We start from the raw sequence: 8666 nt of genomic DNA, 5'->3' as shown, positions 1-8666 counted from the left end.
GCTGATAACCTGTTGGTGCAGGCATGTAGTGTGGGTGACACTGAAAATCATACACTGCTCAAAAAATAAAGGGAACACTAAGATAACACATCCTAGATCTGAATTAACTAATCGTATGAAATACTTTCGTCTTTACATAGTTGAATGTGCTGACAACAAAATCACACAAAAATTATCAATGGAAATCAAGTTTATCAACCCATGGAGGTCTGGATATGGAGTCACACAAAATCAAAGTGGAAAACCACAATACAGGCTGATCCAACTTTGATGTAATGTCCTTAAAACAAGTCAAAATGAGGCTCAGTAGTGTGTGTGTGTGTGTGTGTGGCCTCCACGTGCCCGTATGACCTCCCTACAATGCCTGGGCATGCTCCTGATGAGGTCGCCAACTCCTGGACAGACTGTGGTGCAACGTGGTGTTGGGGGATGGAGTGAGATATGATGTCACAGATGTGCTCAATCGGATTCAGGTCTGGGGAACTGGCGGGCCAGTCCATAGCATTAATGCCTTCCTCTTGCAGGAACTGCTAACACACTCCAGCCACATGAGGTCTAGCATTGTCTTGAATCAGGAGGAACCCAGGACCAACCGCACCAGCATGTGGTCTCGCAAGGGGTGTGAGGATCTCATCTCAGTACCTAATGGCAGTCAGGCTACCTCTGACAAGCACACTGAGGGCTGTGCGCCCCCCCCCCCCCCCTAAAGAAATGCCACCCCACACCATTACTGACCCACCGCCAAACCGGTCATGCTGGAGGTTGTTGTAGGCAGCAGAACGTTCTCCATGACGTCTCCAGACTCAGTCATGTGCTCAGTGCAAACCTGCTTTCATCTGTGAAGAGCACAGGGCGCAAGGGGCGAATTTGCAAATCTTGGTGTTCTCTTGCAAATGCCAAACGTCCTGCACAGTGTTGGGCTGTAAACACAACCCCCACCTGTGGACATCGGGCCCTCTTACCACCCTCATGGAGTCTGTTTCTGACCATTTGAATGGACATATGCACATTTGTGGCCTGCTGGAGGTCAGTTTGCAGGGCTCCTCCTTGCACAAAGGTGGAGGTAGCGGTCCTGCTGCCGAGTTATTACTCTCCTACGGCCCCCTCCACGTCTCCTGATGTACTGGCCTATCTCCTGGTAGCGTTTCCATGCTCTGGACACTACGCTGATGGACACCGCAAACCTTCTTGACACAGCTCGCATTGATGTGCCACCTTGGATGAGCTGCACTACCTGTGCCACTTGTGTGAGTTGTAGACTCCGTCTCATGCTACCACTAGAGTGACAGCACCGCCAGCATTCAAAAGTGACCAAAACATCAGCCAGGAAGCATAGGAACTGAGAAGTGGTCTGTGGTCACCACCTGCAGAACCACTCCTTTATTGGGGGTGTCTTGCTAATTGCCTATCATTTCCACCTGTTGTCTGCTCCATTTGCACAACAGCATGTGAAATTGATTGTCAATCAGTGTTGCTTCCTGAGTGGACAGTGTGATTTCACAGAAGTGTGTTTGACTTGGAGTTACTTTGTGTTGTTTAAGGGTACATTCCCACACAGCGTATTTGCTGCGTATTTGCTGCTGCGTATTTTATATTCTGTTGAAGTCAATGGGTAGGAAAATACACAGCACCAAATACGCAGCAAAATATGCCGTGTGGGAACGTACCCTTAGTGTTCCCTTTATTTTTTGAGCAGTGTACTTACCATTCCTGGTTCTGTGCACAGGGGTTGTTCCCGAGCCCCTCCATCTGAATAGTAATGCCCTTTCCCCTGTGCTAAGCCTCTGCAGAGTGGAGCGCTCTACTGGTAACAGCAGGAGGATTGGAGTAGTGGTGACAGTAGGAAAATGGGGGTAGTAGTGACAACCACTACTCCCATCCTCCTGCATGGAGTAGCAGGAGGATGTGTGTGTGTAGTGTTTTTAACTGAAGTTTTGACCTGCTGGCAGGGAAAGCCAAGGCCCGTCTGCTTCTCCGGCTCCCACTTCTGTTGGGCAAGCTTGTGAGGCGGACAGGCAGATGGAGAAGTTTGTGAGGGGTATATAGCAACCACTACTCCCATCATCTTGCATGGAGTAGTAGCAGGGGCGGACACAGACAACAGACGGCCCCTGTGCAAAGAATATGCCTGGGCCCCCCCCCCCCAGGTAATATGTTTGCTAGGTAAGCAGGTAGTACGTTTGCAAGTAGTAAATTAGGTAAGTAGAACATTCTCTAAGTAGGTAGGCAAGTAGTAAGTTTGCAAGTTATTTAGGCAGGTGGTAAGTTCAGTTGGTAGGAAGGCAAGTAAAAGGTTTGCCGCTAGGTAGGTGGGTTACTGTATATACTCGAGTATAAGCCGACCCGAATATAAGCCGAGGCCCCTAATTTCACCCCAAAATCCCAGGAAAAGTTATTGACTCGAGTATAAGCCTAGGGTGGGAAATACATCATCCCCCCCTGTCATCATCCAGACCCCCGTCATTAACACCCTCATCATCATCACCCTGTCATCATCACCCTGTCATCATCCCACACACCCCCTTCATCATCCCCTTGTCATCATCCCCTTTTCATCATCCCACACCCTCCCTTCATCATCCCCTTGTCATCATCCCCACCCCCCTTCATCATCCCCTTGTCATCATCCCCACCCCCTTCATCATCCCCTTGTCATCATCCTATTGTCATCATCCTATTGTCATCATCCCACACCCCCCCTTCATCATCACCCTGTCATCATCCCACCCCCCCTTCATCATCCCCTTCTCATAATCCCCCCCCCCCCCTTCATCATTCCCTTGTCATCATCACCACATGTCATCATCATCACCGCTTGTCAATGTCTGATACAGTGGTCTTCAACCTGCGGACCTCCAGAAGTTTCAAAACTACAACTCCCAGCAAGCCCGGGCAGCCTTCGGCTGTCCGGGCTTGCTGGGAGTTGTAGTTTTGAAACCTCTGGAGGTCCGCAGGTTGAAGACCACTGCGGCCTTCGACATCATCCAGCCCCCTCTCACCCCCTTTAGTTCTGTACTCACCTCCGCTCGGCGCTGGTCCGCTGCTGCAGGACTGTCCGGTGGGGAGGTCGTCCGGTGAGATAGTGGTTCCGGGCTGCCATCTTCTCCGGGGGGCCTCTTCTCCGCGCTTCGGGCCCGGAATAGAGGCGTTGCCTTGACGATGACGCAGAGGGACATTGGTAATGAATGTACCTCTGCGTCGTCGTCAAGGCAACGTGACTATTCCGGGCCCGAAGCGCTGAGAAGAGGCCCCCCGATGAAGATGGCAGCCCGGAACCACTATCCCACCGGACAACCTCCCCACCGGACAGTCCTGCAGCTCCGGACCAGCGCCGAGCGGAGATGAGTACAGAACTAAAGGGGGTGAGAGGGGCTGGATGATGTCGAAGGCCGCAGTGGTCTTCAACCTGCGGACCTCCAGAGGTTTCGAAACTACAACTCCCAGCAAGCCCGGACAGACGATGGCTGCCCGGGCTTGCTGGGAGTTGTAGTTTTGAAACCTCTGGAGGTCCGCAGGTTGAAGACCACTGAGGGCGGAGAGTTCACTCGAGTATAAGCCGAGGGGGGTGTTTTCAGCACGAAAAATCGTGCTGAAAAACTCGGCTTATACTCGAGTATATACGGTATACGTTTGTTAGGTAGGCAGGAAAAGCATTTGCTAGGTAGGTAATATGTTTGGTTGGTAAGTAGGCAGGTATATGTTTGGTTGGTAGGTGGGTGGCCACGTTACATTTGGTAGGTAGGCCCTTAGTCCAGTGTTTTCCAAACAGGCTTTGGCTGTTTGGGCATGCTGGGAGTTGTAGTTTTGCAACAGCTGGAGGCACTCAGGTTGAGAAACAACCCACCAAAATGCCACCTTCTGCTGCAAAACTCTAACTTCCAGCTTAAGACTGTCCGAGCATGCTGGGAGTTGTAGTTTTGCAACAGATGGAGAGACAATGTTTCGAAAACACTGCCGTAGTTAGTGTTTCCCAACCTGGGGGCCTCCAGCTGTTGCAAAACTACAACTCCCAGCATACCCAGACAGTCTTAAGCTGGGAGGGTGGAAAACAATGGACTAAGGACCTACCTACCAAACCTTAGTGTCTCCAGCTGTTGCAGAACTATAACTCCCAGCATGCCTGGACAGCTAAAGACTGTCCGGGGAATGCTGGGAGTTGTAGTTTTGCAACAGCTGGAAGTCCCCAGGTTGGAAAATACTGACTAAGGCAGTGTTTTCAAAACAGTGTCTCTCCAGGTGGTCCAAAACTACAACTCCCAGCATTCCCGGACAGTCTCTAGCTGTCAAGGCATGCTGGAAGTTATAGTTTTGCAACAGCTGGAGGCACACTGATTTGTAAACACTGGTGTAACACTGGAGGCACACTGATTTGTAAAACTGGTGCTGAAACAATGATGACACTGAGCGCACCGTGATTCACTGACCTGCAGGAAAAGCAGAAGGCGGCGAACAGAGAACGGGACACCAATATTGGAGCAACGGGGGAGCATAGACAGTTGAGTTAGTTTCTTTTGGAATAATTTTCATCCCTGGCACAGTGGATAAAACTAAAATAAAATACTAAAAAAGCCAGCAAGTAGAAGTAAAATGTCCATCTTTATTCAGGGTTCTTCCTTAAAAGCCTTCACGGTGGCAGACAAACCGTGAACATATCAAAAATATGAAATATTGCACAAACAGAGGGGGCTCCCAAGCATGGCTGACGCGTTTCTGATCTATCGATCCTTACTCATAGCCTGTAGATCCTCAAATGAGGCACCCTTATATACTCCAGGGCATATTCCCCATTCCCACAGGAAGGGGAGGGACAGGTCCACATCACATGTGCGCGTGATTAAAACAAAAACATGGAACCAAACGCAGATAAATTATTTGGAGACATATCAGTAATGTAATATTAAATCTGTTTTGCTATTTAGACCATGGGGTTGAATGCAATTCAAAAGATAAATCCACATGATTTCCCTATTGTGGAGGGATCGAATATGGTCACCTCCCCTTTTATTTAGCTTCACCTTCTCAATGCCTGAGAACCTGAGGGAAGTGGTGTCTGAATTATGACATATTAGAAAATGTTTAGATACGTTAGAAATGTTCGCGCTTAAAGGGCCAGCAGCATGTATAATGTGCTCTTGCATGCGTTTTTAAGGGACCTTTTGGTGGAACCCACATGTTAGGATTCGGCTAGCTGGATGTGGATCCTCTGTGTCAGCGAGGGATTGGCGTGGACCGTGCCGGCGGACCGGTTCTAAGTTGCTACTGGTTTTCACCAGAGCCCGCCGCAAAGCGGGATGGTCTTGCTGCGGCGGTAGCAACCAGGTCGTATCCACCGGCAACGGCTCAACCTCGCTGACTGCTGAGAAGGCGTGGGACAGAAGGACTAGGCAGAGGCAAGGTCAGACGTAGCAGAAGGTCGGGGCAGGCGGCAAGGTGCGTAGTCAATAGCAACGGCAAGAGGTCAGGAACACTGGAAATGGCAAACACAGAGATAGCTTTCTCAAGGCACAATGGCAACAAGATCCGGCAAGGAAGTGCAGGGGAAGTGAGGTTATGTGGACAGGGGGCAGGTGGAAGCTAATCAGACTGATTGGGCCAGGCACCAATCATTGGTGCACTGGCCCTTTAAATCTTAAAGAGCCAGCGCGCGCGCCCTAGGGAGCGGGGCCGCACACGCCGGTAAGCGGGCCGGGATGCGAATCGCGAGCGGGCGCGTCCCGCATCGCGGGACAATCTTGTGATTCAGTTGGTTGCTTACTTGTAAAAAGGGATTTTCGATCCATAGGATCAACTCTCGACCAAGCTTTTTTCAAGAGCCATCCAGGGTAACCTCGAGCCGCCAGGCGTGTGCATGCTGCATCAGCTTCCCTGCAGTACACCTCGGCGGAAGAACTGTTCCACTTAATTCGTATAAGTTCACCTACTGGTATGGCTCTTACCGTTTGTTTGGAATGGCATGAATTCTCCCTTCGGATGGTATTGCCTGATATCTTTTTTCTGTAAGGATCAACCTCAATTTTATTTGTATCAGGGTTGCCACGTAATATGACATCCAAAAAGGGGGTTTCACTTTTACACCATGTGTGGGTAAACGTAAGATTGAGCCGATTATTATTGATATATGTCATGAATGCATCAACGGTCAGATGGTCAGACGACCAAATGATGACCACATCGTCTACATACCTCCCATACCATGCGAGGCATGTGGAAAATGGATTGGTGTCAGAAAAACTGCTCCTCCCACCAAAAAACTAAAAGCTTAGCCCGAGCTGGTGATGACTTTGCTCCCATTGAAGCACCCGTGCGCTGCAAATAAAAATTGTTACCAAACATAAAATAATTGTGTTTTAACACAAAATCTAGCACCTCAATAATGTAATGTCTCAAATCCACAGAATATTTAGAAAATCTCATCAGTATATCCGAGATAGCTGATAATGCCAGGTTTTGCGGAATACTGGAATAGAGCGATTCAATGTCGCAAGTAAGCCACGACAGAGAATCGCTCCATGTGAATTCATCCATGATTTTTAGCAAGTGCTTAGTGTCCTTGATATAACTTGGGCATTGCATAACCAGAGGTTGCAGTACTGAGTCCAACCACTCGCATAGGTGCTCGTTATGGGATCCGATCCCCGCCACGATCGGACGCATCGGTGGCGGGAATCGGTCCTTATGCAGCTTGGGTAGCGAGTGGAAGATAGGAATAATTGGAGCAGGCACGAAAATATAATCCACTTCTTTTTGGGTCAAAATAGATCTGGCTTTCCCCTCTTCAAACAGAGTCAACAGTTCTTTTTTAAAAGGTTCAGTGGGATCCCCACAAAGTTTAAGGTAAGTTTTATCATCAGATAGTAGATTTTCATTTAAATTGATATACAGTCCCGTGTCCATACATACTACCGAGCCGCCTTTATCGGCGGATCGGATCGTCAAATTTTTGTTTTTCTTTCATTTCTTTATGGCAGCAGCCTCCTTTTTATTCAAATTAGGACGAGTTGTATTGGACATTACTTTTGATTGTAGATTAACCAAATCTTTCATGATAAGGTCCTGGAACCAATCAAAAATTGCTGGTCTGGTCTGTATGGGGTAAAAATTTTGGTTTTTAGTGGAGAAGGTATGTGCAGTATTCACTTCATCACAAATTGATATCCCACTATTTTCAAGGAGACAGAGATCTCTAAAAGCAATTTGTTCTGCTGACGTATGCATTAGTGGTAAATCAGGGTTTATAGAAAGTTGAGGTGGGTCCGATGGTTCATCAGCATTTTCCACAAAAAAATGTTTCTTAACTGTTAAAGTTCTCACAAATTTATTTATATCCAAAATTGTCCGATAAACATCAAAATGATGTGTAGGAGAGAAACCCAGTCCTTTCCACAGGACCGAGGTTTCTTCATCTGTAATGATTTGTGCAGAAATGTTAATGACTTGAAAATCCTCTTTTATTACTTTTTCCGTCTGTCCTTGTTACGCTCCGAAGCTCTTCTTCCTATGTTTTCTGCCACCGCGCCTTCCTCGTTTTTTGACTGTCTTCTCGCATTGCGATTCTTGTGAGTGTTCACATATTGCGGTTCTGTGTCCCCGCTAGTGTCCGTGGTATCTGAACAATCTGAATTTTCAGTAAACTCCTGGTCAGAAGAACTAAATTCACATGGAGCGATTCTCTGTCGTGGCTTACTTGCGACATTGAATCGCTCTATTCCAGTATTCCGAAAAACCTGGCATTATCAGCTATCTCGGATATACTGATGAGATTTTCTAAATATTCGGTGGATTTGAGACATTACATTATTGAGGTGGTAGATTTTGTGTTAAAACACAATTATTTTATGTTTGGTAACAATTTTTATTTGCAGCGCACGGGTGCTTCAATGGGAGCAAAGTCATCACCAGCTCGGGCTAAGCTTTTTGTTTTTTGGTGGGAGGAGCAGTATATTTTTTCTGACACCAATCCATTTTCCACATGCCTCGCATGGTATGGGAGGTATGTAGACGATGTGGTCATCATTTGGTCGTCCGACCATCTGACCGTTGATGCATTCATGACATATATCAATAATAATCGGCTCAATCTTAAAAGGGTATTCCAGGCAAAATCTTTTTTATATATATCAACTGGCTCCAGAAAGTTAAACAGATTTGTGAATTACTTCTATTAAAAAATCTTAACCCTTTCAGTACTTATGAGCTTCTGAAGTTAAGGTTGTTATTTTCTGTCTAAGTGCTCTCTGATGACACTTGTCTCGGGAAACACCCAGTTTAGAAGAGGTTTGCTATGGGGATTTGCTTCTAAACTGGGCGTTGCCCGAGACAGGTGTCATCAGAGAGGACAACCTTAACTTCAGAAAAAAACAACCTTAACTTCATAAGTACTGAAAGGATTAAGATTTTTTAATAGAAGTAATTTACAAATCTGTTTAACTTTCTGGAGCCAGTTCATATATAAAAAAAAGTTTTGGCCTGGAATACCCCTTTAAGTCCCAGGATGCCCTTGGTCCTAGTGGGGTTAAAAGGTCAAAAGATTAAAATATATAAACTAAGAAGACACTGTGAAGTACGGGGATATACACGGCAGGCCTGGAGAAATATTTTTCTAAAAGATGTTTTTATGTACTTGATGTATTTCTAGGTGTATATTAATATATATATATATATATATA

This window comes from Hyla sarda, chromosome 12, assembly GCF_029499605.1.
Source record: "Hyla sarda isolate aHylSar1 chromosome 12, aHylSar1.hap1, whole genome shotgun sequence".
NCBI lineage: Eukaryota > Metazoa > Chordata > Amphibia > Anura > Hylidae > Hyla > Hyla sarda.
This window is presented reverse-complemented; position numbering follows the sequence as displayed.